We start from the raw sequence: 18,159 nt of genomic DNA on the forward strand, positions 1-18,159 counted from the left end.
AATGCTTGTATAAGGTCTTTTAACAAATTATATTTTTGGAACAAGCAACTAATAATTATAGAGCGTACATCGTAAACATTCCTTGCGTGTGCATATTTTTGAAACAAAGATTAAGAGCGATTATGCGTTTTCTTTCACTAACGGTGGTGGAACTTCCTTTCATCACGTTTTGAAGATACATGATGCCAGACATGTGTCACATGAAGAATCCGGATCTTGTGAGCCTCACATAATAATTATTTTCACGATTTTTTGCAGCAATTTATGGATTAGTGCTGTAATCACTAGTAGCTTGGGATACGAAAGGTACAGAAATCATTTTGGTAACCGGTATTATTAATGTACTGGTTAATATGTAATAAATTTTTATAAAGATGCTTCTCTTCCTTCACATCGAAAGCATGTTGTATTAAAAAGATCCTGGTAAAAATCAAATATGGGAAGTTAAACTTTTTTGTTGCTTTCGGAATGTTGTACATAGCGTAAATTCTTCAACACTGGGAAACCCACGTTTATTTTTGCAGTAATCATTAAAGGTTGTCTTTTCTTTCTGAGAAAATGACCTTCCACCGTATTATGTATAGATTAAATAGCAAAGGAAGAAAACATGATGCACTTTTATACAATTATCGATAAAATATATAGCTCTTAATATAATCTTGTTAAATGTACAGATTCTATTTGTATACTAAAGTAAGATCTAATAAAAAGATCTCTCAATAATAAAAGATAGTAATTTCCTAGGTTTTAATATCAGTTTCATTTTGCAGAACAATAAGTGATTAAACAATATTCGAAGCACATTCTATACATATCGTCAATTACATGACGAAGAGGCGTAACCGTCATAATAGATATTTCTTAAATCTGCATCAAATTAGCTTTCAAGATTTCAAAGTGAAAAAAATTACTCTACAGTTTGTCTAAAACTATTTCTCATTAATGATGATTTGATGAGATTTTTAAATAAAGTTTAGGGGCACGATGAGTTTAACTTTACAGCAAATTTAGCCTAACTTAACTGTTGCACTTGTAAACAATATAAATTATATAAGAGCACAACCGATTACTAAACGGTTTTAATAAAAATATAAGGAATTAACAAGTGCTCTTGTGCATTAAGTATTCTATGCTTAGCATCTAAATCTGAAATTTCCAACATCCGAATCAGGGACGTATGCAGGAGGTAGATCCTGGGGACCCGACCCCCCCCCCAATCCCGCATTTTCTGTAATTTTAGTTTAATTTTAGGAGTGATTTTACAAATTTTAATATAATTTATCCTCATGTTGAATTTGGACCCTCAGAAGCTTTGGACTCCTCCCGAAATAAACTTCTGTGTACATGTCTGATTCGAATTATATGGAGTGGATCTGTATCAATGTTTACGGGACACCCCTCATATCCCCACATAAAGCACTGCATATATAAAGGTAACCAAAAAAGTTCTGTCGTTTTTTCACCCATTATCTTCTAACATCGAAATGTCACCTAAGACGTGCCTGGAAGATCAAGAATAGTACCCATTGGCATCGACGACCTTCTGACAACGTTCTGGGAGGCCAAGAATTTCATCGCGATAGACTTAGTGGGCCGTGAAGCAAAGAAATATCAAGTGTATTTTGCACCTCTACTAGGGATTGGAACTGGTGTTCTCTAAAGTGATTGTCTAAGGAATGGAACATATGATAATCGGAAGGCGCAATCTCCAGGGAGTACGGCGAATGCAAGTGTTTCCCATCCAAGATGTCCCGGGCCATCCTAGTTATGTGGGGCTTAGCGTTGTCCTGTATCAGGAGGACCCCTTTTGCGATTCAGAAGTGCTGGCTTCAGAGTTTTGAATTTTTCTTGAACACGACTCAACTACTGATAGTACACAGTTGCATTGATGCTCTGACCACCTGGTAGCAGTTCCCGATGCATGATGGCGTTAGTAGTCCACCAAACACACAGGAGGATCTTATTCCCGCGCAATGCTGGTTTCGGCTGCTTTGTTTCCGGTTCATGGTATGATAATCAATGATGACGGTGCTGTGAAGCTTTGTACATGACTCATTTCTCATCACATGTGAACACCCTGTCCAGGAATGGCTTCTTCCTCAGACGAGACAGCAAAGAAACACAAGTGTCTGCTCGCGTTGCCTTTTGGCCCTGAGTCAAATTGTGTGGGATCAATCGACCCAACTTGTAGTGATTCCCAAGTTGATGTAGATACTGCCGAATGGTTTCTCCACTCACAATGAATTCTAGTCCCAGTTCCTCACATGTCTGATCACTGTTCGCCTCAATTGGTGCCTGAAGATATTCATTTTATACATGTGTTAGTCTTCCGGCATGTGGTGCGTCTTCGAGTGTTTCGTCGTCACCCTTAAACTTGTTAACCACCGCTGCACTGTTCGCGTAGTCACGACACTCTCACCAAAGTCCTGGCGTATCTTCCGCTCCGTTGCAGCGAAGTTTACCCCAGTTTGAACTCGTACATCATACACGCCCTTATGACGCTCTGTGGAGGTCCCATGTTTACTCTGTCCTTACGCAAGTTCACAGTGTAACTGAACTGTCACAACCAGGTAATATGTTTGATATACTCATACCAACAACTGACCTTTGCCTTTCGCATTAAACTCACGGTGTGAGGGCCAATTGAACACAGACCTCTACAAAAAGCGAGAGAACTTTCTTGGTTACCTTTATATATACAAACTGGCATATGTTTCCTTTGATTACCTTTGTTAAACGAAAAGAGATTGAAAATAAAGGGGAGATCCCTGAGAAAACTCACAAATACGATGTTGTCGATGATAAACTTACATGCATGGGATGGAAACAATTCCAAAATTATGAGTTTCGTGATGTTTCTTCCAATTGACATTCCTACTTAAAATCGATTTTTTTAAAATATTGTCCAGTTCAGATATATATTTTTCTAAATTTTTAAAACTATTACCTGTCTAAGTTAGCTTGATATTTTAAAAATAGTCTTGGTTTATACTTTTACTAAGAATAAGGACTAGAGATTATTAACTTCATCAAATTCTGGAAGGATTGAACTTCTCTGGATTTATAAATTAAATTAGAATGATAGATATTAGGGAAATGAAACTATTACTCCATAAACCATATTACAAACCATTTCAATCTTATAACCAGAGTAAATATGAAGATCCATCGCTACATAAGCAAAAGGTCGAAACTGTATCTTGAAATGTACCAACTTAATTAAGACAGGACTGTTCTTACTTAACATCCTGAAGATCCTCCCTTCAGTCACAAAGTCGTGCATTTCCTATTAATACCAAGAAAAATATTTTTAAAAAAGGATTATGGATATTTATTTTTGTATACGGATGAGTATCGACCGAATAAAAATTTAGCTTTCTTAATATGAAAGCAGAAAGAAAAAGTGTTTGAAAAGAGTAAACGACGCGCGCCCCGTAGAAGTACCGGCGCCTTATTAAATCAAAATTGTTCTCGGTTTGCAAAGAAATACATTTCGTAAAAATTTTCTTGCTCTCTACGCTCACAACTCAAAAGTTTCAATAAGATTACAAAACGGGTTTCTTTTTTCCAATTCCCATTCCTTTCGGGTGTGAATATTCCACTCAAAATCTTATTCTCAAATACTTTCAGTCTATGTTCTTCGCACAGAGTAAACGACCATGTTTCGCAACCGTACAACTTAACAGGCATGATTATCGTTTTATAAATGTTACCAAGAAAGTTCTCTCGCTTTTTGTGGAGGTCTGTGTTCAATTGGCCCTCACACCGTAAGTTGAATGCGAATAGAGGTAAGATGAAGAACAGTTGTTGGTGTGGGTATATCAAACATACTACCTAGTTACGGCAGTTCAGTTACACCGTGAACTTGCATAAGGACAGAGTAAACATGGGACCTCCACAGAGTGTCATAATGGCGTGTATGCTGGACGAGTTCAAACTGAGGTCAAACGCCGCTGCAACGGGGCGGAAGATATGCCAAGCTTTTGGTGAGAGTGTCGTGACTACGCAGACAGTGCAGTGATGGTGTAACAAGTTTAAGGACGGTGACGAAACACTCGAAGACGCACCACATGCTGGAAGACCAGCACATGTATAAAATGAATATTTTCAGATAGCAATTGAAGTGGCCAGACATGTGAGGAACTGGGACTACAATTCAATGTGAGTAGAGAAACCATTCGGCAGTATCTACATCAACTTGTGAATCACTACAAATTGGGTCGATGGATCCTCTATGACATGATTTGACTTAGGGCCAGAAGGCAACGCGAGCAGACACTTATGTTTCTTTGCTGTCTAGTCTGAGGAAGGAACCATTTCTGGACAGGGTGTTGACGTGTGATGAGAAGTGAATCCAACGAAGCTCACCGGTGCCGTCATCATTGATTAGCATCCCATGAACCGGAAACAAAACAGCCGAAACCAGCATTGCACCAAAAGAAGATCCTCTTGTGTGTTTGCTGGAATGCTCGTGCATCGGGAACTGCTATCAGCTGGTGAGAGCATCAATGCAACTGTGTACTGTCAGTAGTTGAGCGGTGTTCAAGAAAAACTCAAAACTCTGGATCCAGCACTTCTGAATCGCAAAGGGGTCCTCCTGTTAAAGGACAACGCTAAGCCCACCTTTCTAGGATGACACCATTCTACGCCTTGGATGGGAAATACTATTGCATCCGCCGTACTCCATGGACAATGCACCTTCCGATTATCACATGTTCCATTCCTTGGACAATCACCTTAGAAGACGCCAGTTCAAATCCCTAGTAGAGGTGCAATATGCACTTGATACCTTCTTCTCTTCATGGCCCACCAAGTTCTACCGCGATGAAGCCCATGGCCTTCCAGAACGTTGGCAGAAGGTCGTCGATGCTGATGGTGACCATTTTTGATCTTCCAGGTATGTCTCACCTGACATATCGATATTCGAAGGTGGTGGGTGAAAAGGTGACATAACATTCTTGGGTTACCTGTATATATATATTTTGAGCTTCAAATTTCTCGACAGAATTCGCGACGACAAAATATTTTGAACTAAATAACACGAATTTTATTGAATATCATTGATAATAATTGCATTATCAATTATGGTGTCATTTCAATACACAACGGAACAAATTAATTACAAACTATTTTACAAACATTTTATATTTTTGAATAAACAAGTTTCTATCAGCAATATTTTTATTTTTTATTTTATTAGCCATGTGAGAATTTTTTGTTGGGTCACGTTGTAGATAACAGCAAGTGCTTTTTAGAGTCGATTCAATGCTTCAAGAAAATTTTACTAGTACAAGTACTTCTGTTTTCAACGTTGATCGCCATATAACAAAAGGATGGTAATAGATAGCTACAAACATTTTTTGGACCCGTATTACCCTAGTAAAATCGAAAATGATAGAAACTTAAAAGTACTTCTGGTTTCAACGTTGAACACCGAACAACGAAACCGATAGTAGATAGCGACAAGGTTCCTTAGAATTGATTTAGCGTCTCAAAGAAAGATATTATCTTCAAGGTAGTGGTAGAAATTTCCTAGTAATTCCAGTTGCAATATTGATGCATATAATTCATCAAGAAGAGTTATGTCAAGAGGAGTTTTTTGGAATCGACTCAGCGTTCCAAAAATAGGTCCCATCTCCTCCGTTAATTGAACCAGAAATTCCGAAATTCTGTATATTGAAACCAGAAGTGATACAAATCAAGTGTTTTTGTTTCCAACGTTTACTGCCATAGAACAGAAAGAGTTATAGTTAGCGACCAGTGTTTCTTCGAAATCGATTCAGCCTCTCAAGGAAATATACTATCAACTCTTTACTGAAACCAAAAGTAGTACTACTTAGGGTTTCAATATTAATTTACATGGAGCGAAAACTGTAAGAGATATCAAGAAGCGACTGTTTGGAATAAGTTTTCTGTCCCAAGAATAGGTTCTATGTCCTTCATTAGCCTTCTACTGAACCTGGAAGTGCTAGCTAGAAATCAATCACTTCCTGTTTCAACGTTGATAGCCATAAAACAAAAACTGTAGGATAGATTCGACGTCTCAAGAACTGATATTAACTGCAGCCATATTACTATAATAGAACCGGAAGTGGTAGAAATGTCCTAGTACTTCCGGTTTAAACATTGATCAAATAGAATAAAAACAGTTGTAGAAGTGACATCTTTTTTTAATCGATTCAGCGTCTCAAGGAAACATATCTTCATCAGTAGTACTCTACCAAAACCGGAAATGGTAAAAATGTCTTAGTACTTCCAGTTTAAATATTGATCTTAATAGATAAAAACTATAAGACATATGGAGAAGCGGGTTTTCGCACTAGATTCAGCTTCTAAAGAATGTGTTCTATCTCCTCCCTTAACCCCCTATTGAAACCACAAGTATTTCTAATAATTTTCGATTACAACTTTTATCACCATAGAACAGAACAACAAGAGACAGCTACAAACTGTTTTTGCAATTGATTTAGCATCACTTAGAAAATATTTCGTCTGTTCCTGTATCTCCCTACTAATACTGGAAGTAATATTAATTTACTACTTCTGATTTAAATATTGATCTTCTAGAGCAAAACTGTTAAGAGATATGGACAAGTGGTTTCCCGGAATCAATTGAGAGTTCCAAACCCAATTAAAATTTTCAACATTTATCCCTGTATGTGAGCTTAAAGTGGTGGAAATTTAAACACAATGATGCAAAACGTATTAGAGAGAATTGGTTTTCTAATATGGAGTCAATACCATAAGAATGGATTCCATTTTCAACTTACTGCTTTTATTACAACCATAAGTGGTAGAAATTTAACTTCGGTTATTATTTAACTTCGTTCTGGAATACGCTATAAGGAAAATCAAAGATAGCAACCAGGGCCTACAGTTGAACGGTATTCACCAGGTTATGGCATATGCTGATGATGTAAATTTAATAGGGGATGATAGGATAATAGAAAGAAATGCAGAGATCTTATTAAACGCCTGCAGAGACATGGGTGTAGAAGTAAATGCAGAGAAAACTAAATACATGGAAGACGTCGGAACCGGAATACAGCAAATTATGGATGCGTTAAAATAATAAATAATACTTTTGATAAAGTGGATACTTTCAAATATCTAGGATCAATATTAACAGACGAAAATCATATTCACGGAGAAATTAAATGTCAACTAAAAGCAGGGAATTCGTGTTATGATTCAGTTCAAAATCTCTTGTCGTCGCCAATTCTGTCGAGGAATTTGAAACTTAAAATATACAAAACGATAATCATGCCTATTGTTCTGTATGGTTGCGAAACATGGTCACTTACTCTGAGGGAAGAGCATAGACTGAAAGTATTTGAGAACAAGATCCTGAGACGAATATTCGGACCCAAGAGGAACGGGAATGGGGAATGGCGGAAACTTTATAACGAGGAACTACATAATTTATATGGTTTAGCCAACATTGTTAGGGTCGTCAAGTCTAGGATGCTTAGGTGGGCGGGTCATGCAGCTAGAATGGAAGAAAGTAGAAACGCTTTCAAAGTCTTGACTGGAAGGCCAATCGGAAAACGACCATTAGGAAGACCTAAACGCAGATGGGAGGACAATATTAAGATGGATCTCGCAGAGATTGGAATACAAAGTAGAAACTGGATACAGTTAGCTAAGGATAGAAGTCAGTGGAGAGCTTTTCTGAACGCGGCATTGAACCTCCGGGTTCCATAGCCCATATAGTTAGTTAGTTAGTTAGTTAGTTAGTGGTAGAAATAAACTATTAATTCCGGTTTTAATATAGATCACCATAAAACAAAAAAAATAGTAAAATCCTAGTGAATAATGACCTCCTGATGTGAATTGAAAATTCGAAGGATAAGTTTTATCTTCGTCTTTATCTTTCTACTGAAACCTGAAGTTGGAATATCTATGATTTCTGTTTTCAATGCAGATCGTACGTAAAACAAAACGTACGGCAGCAAGAAGGAGGCTTTTAATATAACTTTAGTAACAAAAGAATCTTATTTTACTCCTCTACTGCAGCCTACATTTCTAACATTTCTGGCTGCGATAGAAGTAGACATGGTAGAAATCTACTATTATTTTTGGTTTTAATATTGTTCAACATGGAGAAGAAACCGTAATAGAAGGTAACAGGATTCAGTATCCAACGAATAATTTTTACCTCAGCTTTAGTCTTCTACTGAAATCGGAGGTGGTAAGAAATTGAATAAATTTCGGTTTCAGTACTAGTGTTGTAAAATTTCCAGAAATTTTGAATCTGCTGTTAAAAAACAGTTTTTTTTCTGTTTTTTTTTTTTTTCGGAAAAATTGGAAAAATAACAAAAATCTTTGTATTAGGTTAGGTTTATTTGTAATGGAACCGTTTTTTTTTTCTCGAACGCGTGAAAAATGTAAGTTGAGAAATTTCAATATTGTGGATATTTAAAAAAGAAGCATTCGAAAATAAAACTGTTGAATTATTCATGAAAATTAATAGTCTGTACTCATTTCCTTAATGTGCCTTTTAGTCGTTTACTCCTGGATGTGCATGTGCATTAATTACAGAACTTTTATAATTGCATACATATCTACCATCAAGAAGCGTTTCTGTTGCAACAAATAGGGCTCTTGAATGAAACGGAGTTCTTAATGTGCCCTTTGATCTGGTGATTTTTTTTTTTTTTTTTTAGTTTTAACCAAATTACTTCTTAAAAGAGAGAGAAGTAGGCAAATTTCACTAAGACGTGTAATTACAATTATTTAATATTCAAATACAGACTTTAATATAAACTTTATGTATAAAATTTTGTATGTAAACAAATGCCTGTTTTCTAGTACGACAAATTATCTATATATATAAAAATGAAAGTGACTATATTTGTAACTTAACAACTCTTGAACCATCAGACTGATCTCGATGAGGTTCGGGCCTGGGATAGATTTTACCATTTCACTTTGAAGGTGCAACTTGGAGAAAGGAAGTGCAGATATATATTGAAAATTACCGATCTTAGTGTCGAATCCATAGTTATTGGGGTCACTGAAATGAACAGTAACACTTCCGATACCGTTTAAATCAAAATTCATCCTCGTAACTTGGGGCGGGGAAGAGGGGATATATATTATCCTGCTCCCGCCAAGTGAACTTTGTGGTGGACAAACACCGTGTGCGTGGGTTTTCTCGGGGTTCTCCCGTTTCCTCCCACTTTCTTCATTCCACCATTTCATTCATTTCTCATAATCACCGTCTCCTTTAGTCTAACCTGCATAACCGTGGGACGTAAACCTCAAAGATTTCATTTTTCATTTTTGATCGACAATGCCAGATATTAGTGTCGAATTCACAGTTTTGGGGGTCCCTAGATTCTTTGGTGACAGTTTTGGATCCCCTTATACCCAAAATGAAACGTATTCTCCCCGTGCAAAGAACGGGCATTCTGCTAGTCTTCAATAATAACGAACGGAAATTTCACATGTTAAATTCTTGAATATACTTGTCGCTGCTCAAATCTACCCACTTGTTGCGGTGTTTGTGTGTATATGTAAATAAGATCATCTCTCTCTTTGAGTTGTTCGAAAAATATACAAATAATAAAGAGGAATTTTCATCAGAAATCAGAAAACTAAAAACTAAAATTAAAAGCTGTTGCTTTAAGTATTTTTCCTGCTAGCGAAAGACGTTGTATATATGCTGCAGACACGTTATGGCAAATAAGATTAGCATCAGGCGAAGAAATAGTTTTTAAATTATATTTTCTTGGTTTTCCTAATATTTTCGAACTAAAGATTTTTTCTAATGGGTTCAAAATTTCCGGAAATTTTACACAGCACGAGGAAGATACGTATCTCCATAAAATATATCTCCATAATCGTTATTTGGTATTAACGAAAATGATTCTGGTCGTTATTTTAACACTTCCCTGCCATAAAACGGTAGCTTTAAATGAAGGGTGCAAATATATTTGTTGCTACAAAATTCCCCTACTGTAATACATGAAACGTAACTAATCAATATAAGAAACATAACTACTCAATGATCTTAACAGTAAACTAGTAAATATAAAATAGTTTTCATTTTAAAAGAATGATGTAGTAAAATATTCGAAAATTTCAATTTTTCCGTTTTTTTTTCAAGTTCGGGAAAAAACGTTAAAAAATTTAAATGAAAAATGAAATGAAATCTTTGAGTTTTACGTGGTAAAAAACTTTTAAAAAAAATCCGTTGTTTTTTTTCAGACCTTTACAACACTATTCAGTACTGATATCTGATAACAAACTGCTTTTTCATATAGATTAAGCGTCAGATGAGGAAGTTCCATCTCTCACACTATCCCTCTATCACAGCCGGAAGTTATAGATCTGTTACAGATTGAATTCGCATAGTTTGGAAGTCTACCGTTGTTTCACAACTGTAAAACGAAACTGACTTCTTTTATGTTTATTACCATGAGATTTAGACTTTTATTTTTAAAAAAAATGGCTATTATATAACGGAGTATTTGAAATACACCCGCTTCCCTTTCCAAATAGAAAATGTGAGAACAGTTAATGAATTCAAATTATCATTATCCAGTATCCCTGCTTGCTGATTGAGGCATATAATATAATAAAGTTGTTATACTTTGCATAGTGATGAATATTGTTTTTCTAGTAATGTGAATGCACAACACGTATACGGTAGTGTATGAAAACACACAACATAAATGAAAAAGCTACTGACAAAAATGATGACATAAGCACAATTCATATAAAATGTCATACCTGCTGCTGTGAATATGATAAAGAACTAATGAACAACACGAAAAGTAGTTAACCTACGCAAAGAATAAAAGAGAACACGCAAGTTTTTTTAACATAAAAAAGACATACTGTACGTACCAATAAAGGTATTGCTTTCTTCCCTAGTGAGTAAGAAGCACCTGTTCAACGGGTGCAAAATTATTAATGAGTGGAAAGAGATGTACGTTGTTCCAAAGAAGAATTTTTGATGACATCATTTGAAACAGGTGGTACTAGCCCTGTGTACATTTTTATAGCCATTAACAGCAGAGAATTCCCATGAATTCTCTTAGTTTTGTTAATTCATTTCGTAAGGCGTACTATAGTATGCCATGTTTTCAACATATTTGTGTATGAGAGACAAGCAATCGTGTATATTACCTTTGACAACAAAATTTAAAATGGCGCCACAAGAAATTAGACAACCTACCCGCAATGTATCTTCCGGAATACAACCAGTACAGAGTGCGTCATCGAACCAAATAGAACCAGGATCTATGTATGATTGTGGGCGAAATCTTATAGTTCTTACCGTGGACTTGTCACCTTCCGTGATGTACACAAGATAAATTAAAATATTGGTGTGTGTACAGTTGAATGTATGCTAGAGGTCTTAGCCCCCTATACTGTTTTTAAGGTCACAATATAGGATTCTATGACCATGAGTCTCCTTGTTTAATCACTGACTTTGCTATCTAAGCACAATAAAAATTTCTTTTGGGCTAATCAATGATAGCAGCTTTTTAAACAAATGACATACATTTTAAAATAATTCACCAAGAACACAGGCTTTATCTTTTTAAGTAGCTTTATTTTTTCTTTCTTTTTTTTTTTAAAAAAAACGAAAACTGGATTTTTTAATTTAGCGTTTTCACAGGTAGGCGTTATACCCGCTAAGGAAGGAGACAGATAATAATTAAAGTGAATGATTATGAAATATTTGGTGGAATGATACCATGGGATGAAACAGGTGAGCCTATGCAGAGCTCCAAGAAAACCTACGGACTCGATATTGTCAACCACAAAGTCGCATGGCCTGGGATCGACTCAGAAAATCACTCGAACCCTACATATATATAGTATATAGGGTGAGTTTTTCAACTTGAGACTGCAAAATATCTGCATAATCTTTGGAGACAGAGAATTTTATGTGGCAAGAATTTTTTTAAGGGTAATGCATCACCGAAATTCTTGACTCCTTGCGTGTTTTTATGCAGATCGGATTTCATGTAGGTATATAATGGCTGTAGTAACGAGGGCGAGGACAAAATCCGAGGAAAATTCTGACGAGGCGGACAAAATCCAAGGGACATAATCATAGGAGTATACATTTGATATACCAGTGAACACCCTATATGATTTTTTTTCTTCAATTGTCATATATTCTAAAGTGATATCTGTATTGTTTTAAAATTAATGAAATATTTTTTCATTCTTTTAAAATCTTGAAAACCATTAAAACGTAGAAATGTTATAATAAAAGGGCAGATTGGCTGTAATTACTTTCGCACACACACCCATATGAAAACTTCTAAGTACTTCTATTTATTATACATTTTAATACATTTGAAATACGTTCAGCATATTACTGTAAAACCTTTCATTTTAATTACGAAAAGTAACTATGATGTTATTTGATTTTTTTTAAAAAAGTTCATCCTTATTAGGTAGCATATAGCAGTCTTTTATCTTGAGTGTTGTATAAATATTTATTTATTTCAATTCTGAAATGCTGATCAAGATTTTTTTTTTAGCAAAAATCAAAATGTGAAGTATATACTTATTATAACAATCTTACGTATTTTATTGGGTTTTCAGTATTTAAAAAAAAATGTTATTTCAATAAAGTGAAGAGTTACAGATAACATTTTAGATGATCAGACTAGAAGAGAAAATAACTTTTATTAGGCTCCATCCTTTTATTAAGCTCTACCTATGATTCTGTCCCTTGATTTTAGTCCGTTTTGTAAGAATTTTCATTGGGTTTTGTCCTCTTGGATCTTGTTCTGCATTCATAATAATCTGTTTAGTAATTCTAACAAATTCTGTAAGAAGAATAACTATCTTCAAGATTCATCATAAATTTTAGATTAGATTAGATTTGATTTTGAGTTTAGCGTCCTGTTTAGCAGCGAGGCTATATGAGACGTGGACCTACAGTTTAACGTAGGATCCGAACCGTATGAGCTTCTGACAAAGGCACGTACGCTAACCGCTTAGCCACGAGGGAGCTCTCATAAATTTTAGATGTAATTCTACTTGTTCTTCTCGGAAAAATGACTAGGATACAGATCTGTTACTAGCAGTGTTATTCATATCTACTTTAGTAAAAATGAATGTGATTTTATTTAAATACCTGCAGAGAAATGGAAAATTGATTGACTCAGTTGCAACAAAGCCGTTTGACATTATAACTGAAACGAACATAAAGCAAACTTAATTCGGTCTAATATTAAGTCATTTCACATCAAAATTTATTCAGTTTTCCAGTAGTTCATCTCCAACATGCTAAGGCTTGTAGTACGTAAAAGGTTCCACAGTTCAAGTCCCATTAGCGGATCCGGGGGGGACAATCACCCCCTCCCCCAGAAGAGAAAACTTTCTTATTTTATATATAAATAAAACCCATCCCAGAGTTTGGGGATCTTAAAAGAAGCTCTAAGTAGCAGTATTACAACCCACCGCCCTCCCAGAAGTCCGTCCTGGATCCGCCCCTGCCACGTCCTCAAGACATATTTGGCCTTAAAAAAGTAAACAATACAAGGTGATGCATAAAACAGCCCTTAAGAAAGTCTTAGTCTTCTACATCACAACTTCTTTTTCGGCATCACCTTATCAGCTGATTTGTCTTCTATACGTAATTCTACACTGTATACAATAGTAAGTATCATATATACTTCTATTTTCATATTTATATTATCAATGTAACTAGCAGCAATACAAAATATCAATATCACATATTGAAACACTTGTATGTTTCTTTGTACAATTTAAATCAAATCAAAAGGTCAGATAATCGGAGATGTGTCTGTGCAATTACGTACGTAGGTGCAGCGTCAGTTGTTTGCCAAGCATTTTATCGGCTGCATCTCTCCATGATCCACACCTACGGTAGCTTAGAAACTTTCCAATATTTTTTTTATATTTGAAATTCACTTCTTTAATTGAGAAAGGTATTAATGTAATTGTTGATCAAGAAGTTTGTTTATTAATCGCTTTATTCGTTTATTTTGTATTACTTTTGAAGTGTATTTTATTTCACATTTTTGGTATTACTGACATCGCATTCAATTGAATATTTTTTTAAAATTATATTCGTTTAGTTGTTTAATTTGTTTTGAACTGCGCTCATTTGTTGTTTTTGAACTAGTTTTGCCCAGTTTCATGAATACAGAGCGATACAGCTAATAAAACCGATTGCATAGTAGTCAATTACGGTTACCACTACAGACTGCACCTAATTGCAGTGACACATTTGAATTACCTGAATTCATGCCGAATGCACAGCCATCTTTCACGTCACCTTCCACGAGCCGCGTAAGCGTTTAACATTTTTAAATTCCGGCTTTTTTAAAGGTAAATTATAGACTTTCACTTCGTATTCTACGGGAAGCAACCAAGAAAATTTATTCGAAACACTTCTTTTTTCGATTCGTGATAGATTGCACTGTAATAAATGAAAACTAATTTCACTAAAGTTTTTTTCAATTGGGAGCTTCCACGTTTAATTGAAGAATAAATCTGCAATCAACAGTACCAATTTGTGGTCTTACAACAGTATAAATTACAAATAGTGATTTCCATTTGAAATTTGAAAGTTTCCCCTCACCCCGCTCCGCGCATGGTTTAATTTTATCAGAGATGAAATTCTCTTTTCAAAATAATGACTTTTCATTTCGAAAATTTTATTTGTCTGATACTTATTTCTACAAATATTTTGCAGTCTCAAGATTAAAAGCTGATCATATATATATATATATATATATATATATATATATATATATATATATATATATATATATATATATATATATATATATATATATATATATGTGTGTGTGTGTGTGTGTGTGTGTGTGTGTGTGTTAAACAAGTGGAATATAAGCAGTTGTGTTCATGTTATACAACTGCTTGGCCTACCACTGGATTAAAAATAACTTCATATATGTACAGTGTTGTTCAATAACACTGTCCACCTACTTCTTGTTGAAAATTCTGTACTGTTACCGACAGCCGGAATTAAATCAAATTAATTAGATCTTTGATCAATTCAGATCTTTATTTGGAAATTTACTATATATGGTTCCCAAAGTATGACCTTTCAAAGCAAGGTGGATGACAAAGATTTTTGAACTAGGCTGTACATAATCCAGGTACATGTAACCATTTTCGTACAAAACTACCAATTAAAGAAATCGCTAGCAGTGCTTAAAAAATGAAGTTTTGCAATATCTCTAAAGTAAAAGTTTGTTTAAAATTAATGTTACTTTTCAGCAACATGGCTATATGCAACATAGATGAACATTTTAACTTGGGATCCAAGCTACACATTGTCTTACGGAGAAGTGAACCTAGGTCTCCAGCACCAAAGCCAAGAACACTAACTGAAAAGTTTGTAAAATATTAATAATAAGGATAGAAATCCTTAGCATTTTTAAATGTATAATTTTACTGAACAATACATTATTCAAAGCCAGGAAAACGGAGAACTTAAATTATTAGGCAGACAGTAAATACATATAAGTTATGTATATAATAAATGTGTATTATGGATCACCAACATATGATACTTCTGTTAATGATGAGAGGGGAAAGAGGATATGGCGATGTGGCAAGCAGCGAGTGGTGATCGTCAGATGACAGGAGTAAAGCTAATCAGAAGCTATATTGGTCTGCGTTTATGAAATATATTATCAACTTTTTAACATAGAACTCAGTTAAACTATGTTCTACCACCTTCATGATTTTGGCGTTTCATAAGGACACAAAACATAATAACTCAAATATCTCCTAGATTTCGTGCATTGTGTTTTCAATTATTTACATTACGCAAATGTCTGGATTGTATATTAAATGATTTATTCTTTCTTTTACTCAGAATCAGTGCCGGATTTACGTATAAGCTAAACAGGCTATAGCTTAGGGCTTAGTCTCTTGGGGGCCCCAGGAAATTTAAACGAAAAAATTGGACGTCATTTCTAAAATTAAGATTTAAAAAGTAAATAAAATAAATGTACGTACAGCAACTGTGTGCTTCTATGCTGTAAGTAATGGGGCCCCTCCTGCTAGCGCGCTCCATAAAATGTCAGTTAACAAATTACAGTCGGTCGTATAAAAGGACCAGAGGGTACCCACGGGAGTCTACCGTGTCCCCAGAAAACTTCATACGGTAACTCAACATTACTTTTGTACACTTTCTCAACAAAACTGTTCTTGTTTAACAGGGAAATGATTGATGAAGCATGAAAATTTGATCTTACACTTCATCTGTACTCTTTCTCATATAAAAACAATCCAGTTCTACTCGTATCATTTTTTTCTGAAAATATAAGTGGAAGTATTTTACAATTACTTTCGTCTTTTCGGATGCAGAATAATATCCATTCAATACTATATAGACGTAGTGGCTTATAGCATTGGATCCCCCCAAAGCTTGGACCCCCGTAACAAAAGTGTCTGGGTGCGCGCCTGAAAAGCTCCGATTATCTTTAATAGCTTAGGGTCTCATCATATCTAAGTCCAGCTCTGCTCAGAATGCTGAGTACATGTTCGTTGAAATATGTCAGATTTGTTTGGTCAGAATATAAACAAGTTGAGACCTTAGTTTTGAATAGAGCGTGTATCTGCAGTTGAAAATACAGAGCATACAGAGCAGAAAATAACAAGTTCGGAATAAAATAAATTCTTATGGAACAGAACTGTAACCATATTTCACCCATAACTGAGTACTCATCAAGCATTGGTCTTGCCTGGATTGTTAATATTGTAACTAATATTTAATGTAGTAAAAGTGACTTCTTTATCAAATAATCGGTTTGTTTAGTTAGGTAGTTTATAGATATATGAAGAAAAGTATAGGAACAGAGAGTATAGGTACGACAATAACAATCTGAGGAAAGAGTAAGATACTCGATACGATACGAGACGATAACTAAGGTAAGTGAATGATGATGGAACACTTGATGGAATGAGAATGTGGAAAGGAACGAGAATACCCCGAGAAAATCTACGGACACTATGTTGTACACCACAAATTTACTTGGCCGGGGATCGAATCAGGGACCCCACACAGCATAGGTAAGTGACATACCACTAAGTCACCGTGCACCTTTGTTAAATCTAAGAATAAGTACAGAAACTACATATTTAATAATAGACATAATATTTCAACATGATAGAATACTTTCAAAAGCTAAAAGTAAGAATAATGGATGTACAAAAATCGAATATGTGAAGAAAATTTTGAAATCCTACATCAAAAAGAAATCAAACAGTAAAAACTTATACGGTTGACTAAAATATATAGTGAAAGTAGAGATGTTTAACACAAGAATCATAATAATTTCAAACAAAATTGAAACATTTTGTTTGAGTAATAGAAATTAAAGAAAGTCGCAAATGTTACACATTAGATTTCAACCCTTTGATAACTTCATAAATTCGGGAAGACCATCATTTCTTATAATACCACCGACAGAACGAGTAGTTAGTTTGATCACGTTATCAAAATGGTTACTGGTATGATATTTAAATTTATAATATGCTTGTTCTCACAATGAATTATTTTGCAATATGCTCAAGAAGAAATGTTCGTTATTAACAGTCACTGTAACGAAGGTAATAATAATAATATCTATATGAACAACAAAACAGGATAGTGCCAATGGAAACAATCACTACAGAAAAGGCAATATACAGTTATTAATAAGTTCTCAGAGACTCATTACAAATTCCTATCAAAGTTCCCTTACGTTTTCTTTCTATATAATGACTTCCAGTAAAGACGTTGACTCCAAAAATTAAGGAAAAAATTCACATGATCTCTCAAACAGGATGTTGCGCTGAAAGAACGACACAATGAGTTATATATGAATCACGTTTTTTTTTTTTTTTTTTTTTCAACTTGGCTGTGGTCGTCCAAATCCACATGGCTAAGTCCTGTAACTAGAGAAATCATAAACTAAGTTAGTTCCGTAATAAAGCTATAGGCAGACGCGGATACAGATTAATTTACGGGGAAGATTCATATGACTAGTGGTACAAGCCCACACGCACTGAAACATCATCACATTGCCATCGATTTAACATGTAGGTGGACATATATCATGTGGCCAAGCAAATAAACGATTTGTTTGCACGTAAGATGTATAATATTAATTTATCGGAAGAGGTTCGATGGGAAGA

The sequence above is a fragment of the Thermobia domestica genome, chromosome 5 (genome assembly GCF_964235325.1).
Source record: "Thermobia domestica chromosome 5, izTheDome1.hap1.1, whole genome shotgun sequence".
Classification (NCBI taxonomy): domain Eukaryota; kingdom Metazoa; phylum Arthropoda; class Insecta; order Zygentoma; family Lepismatidae; genus Thermobia; species Thermobia domestica.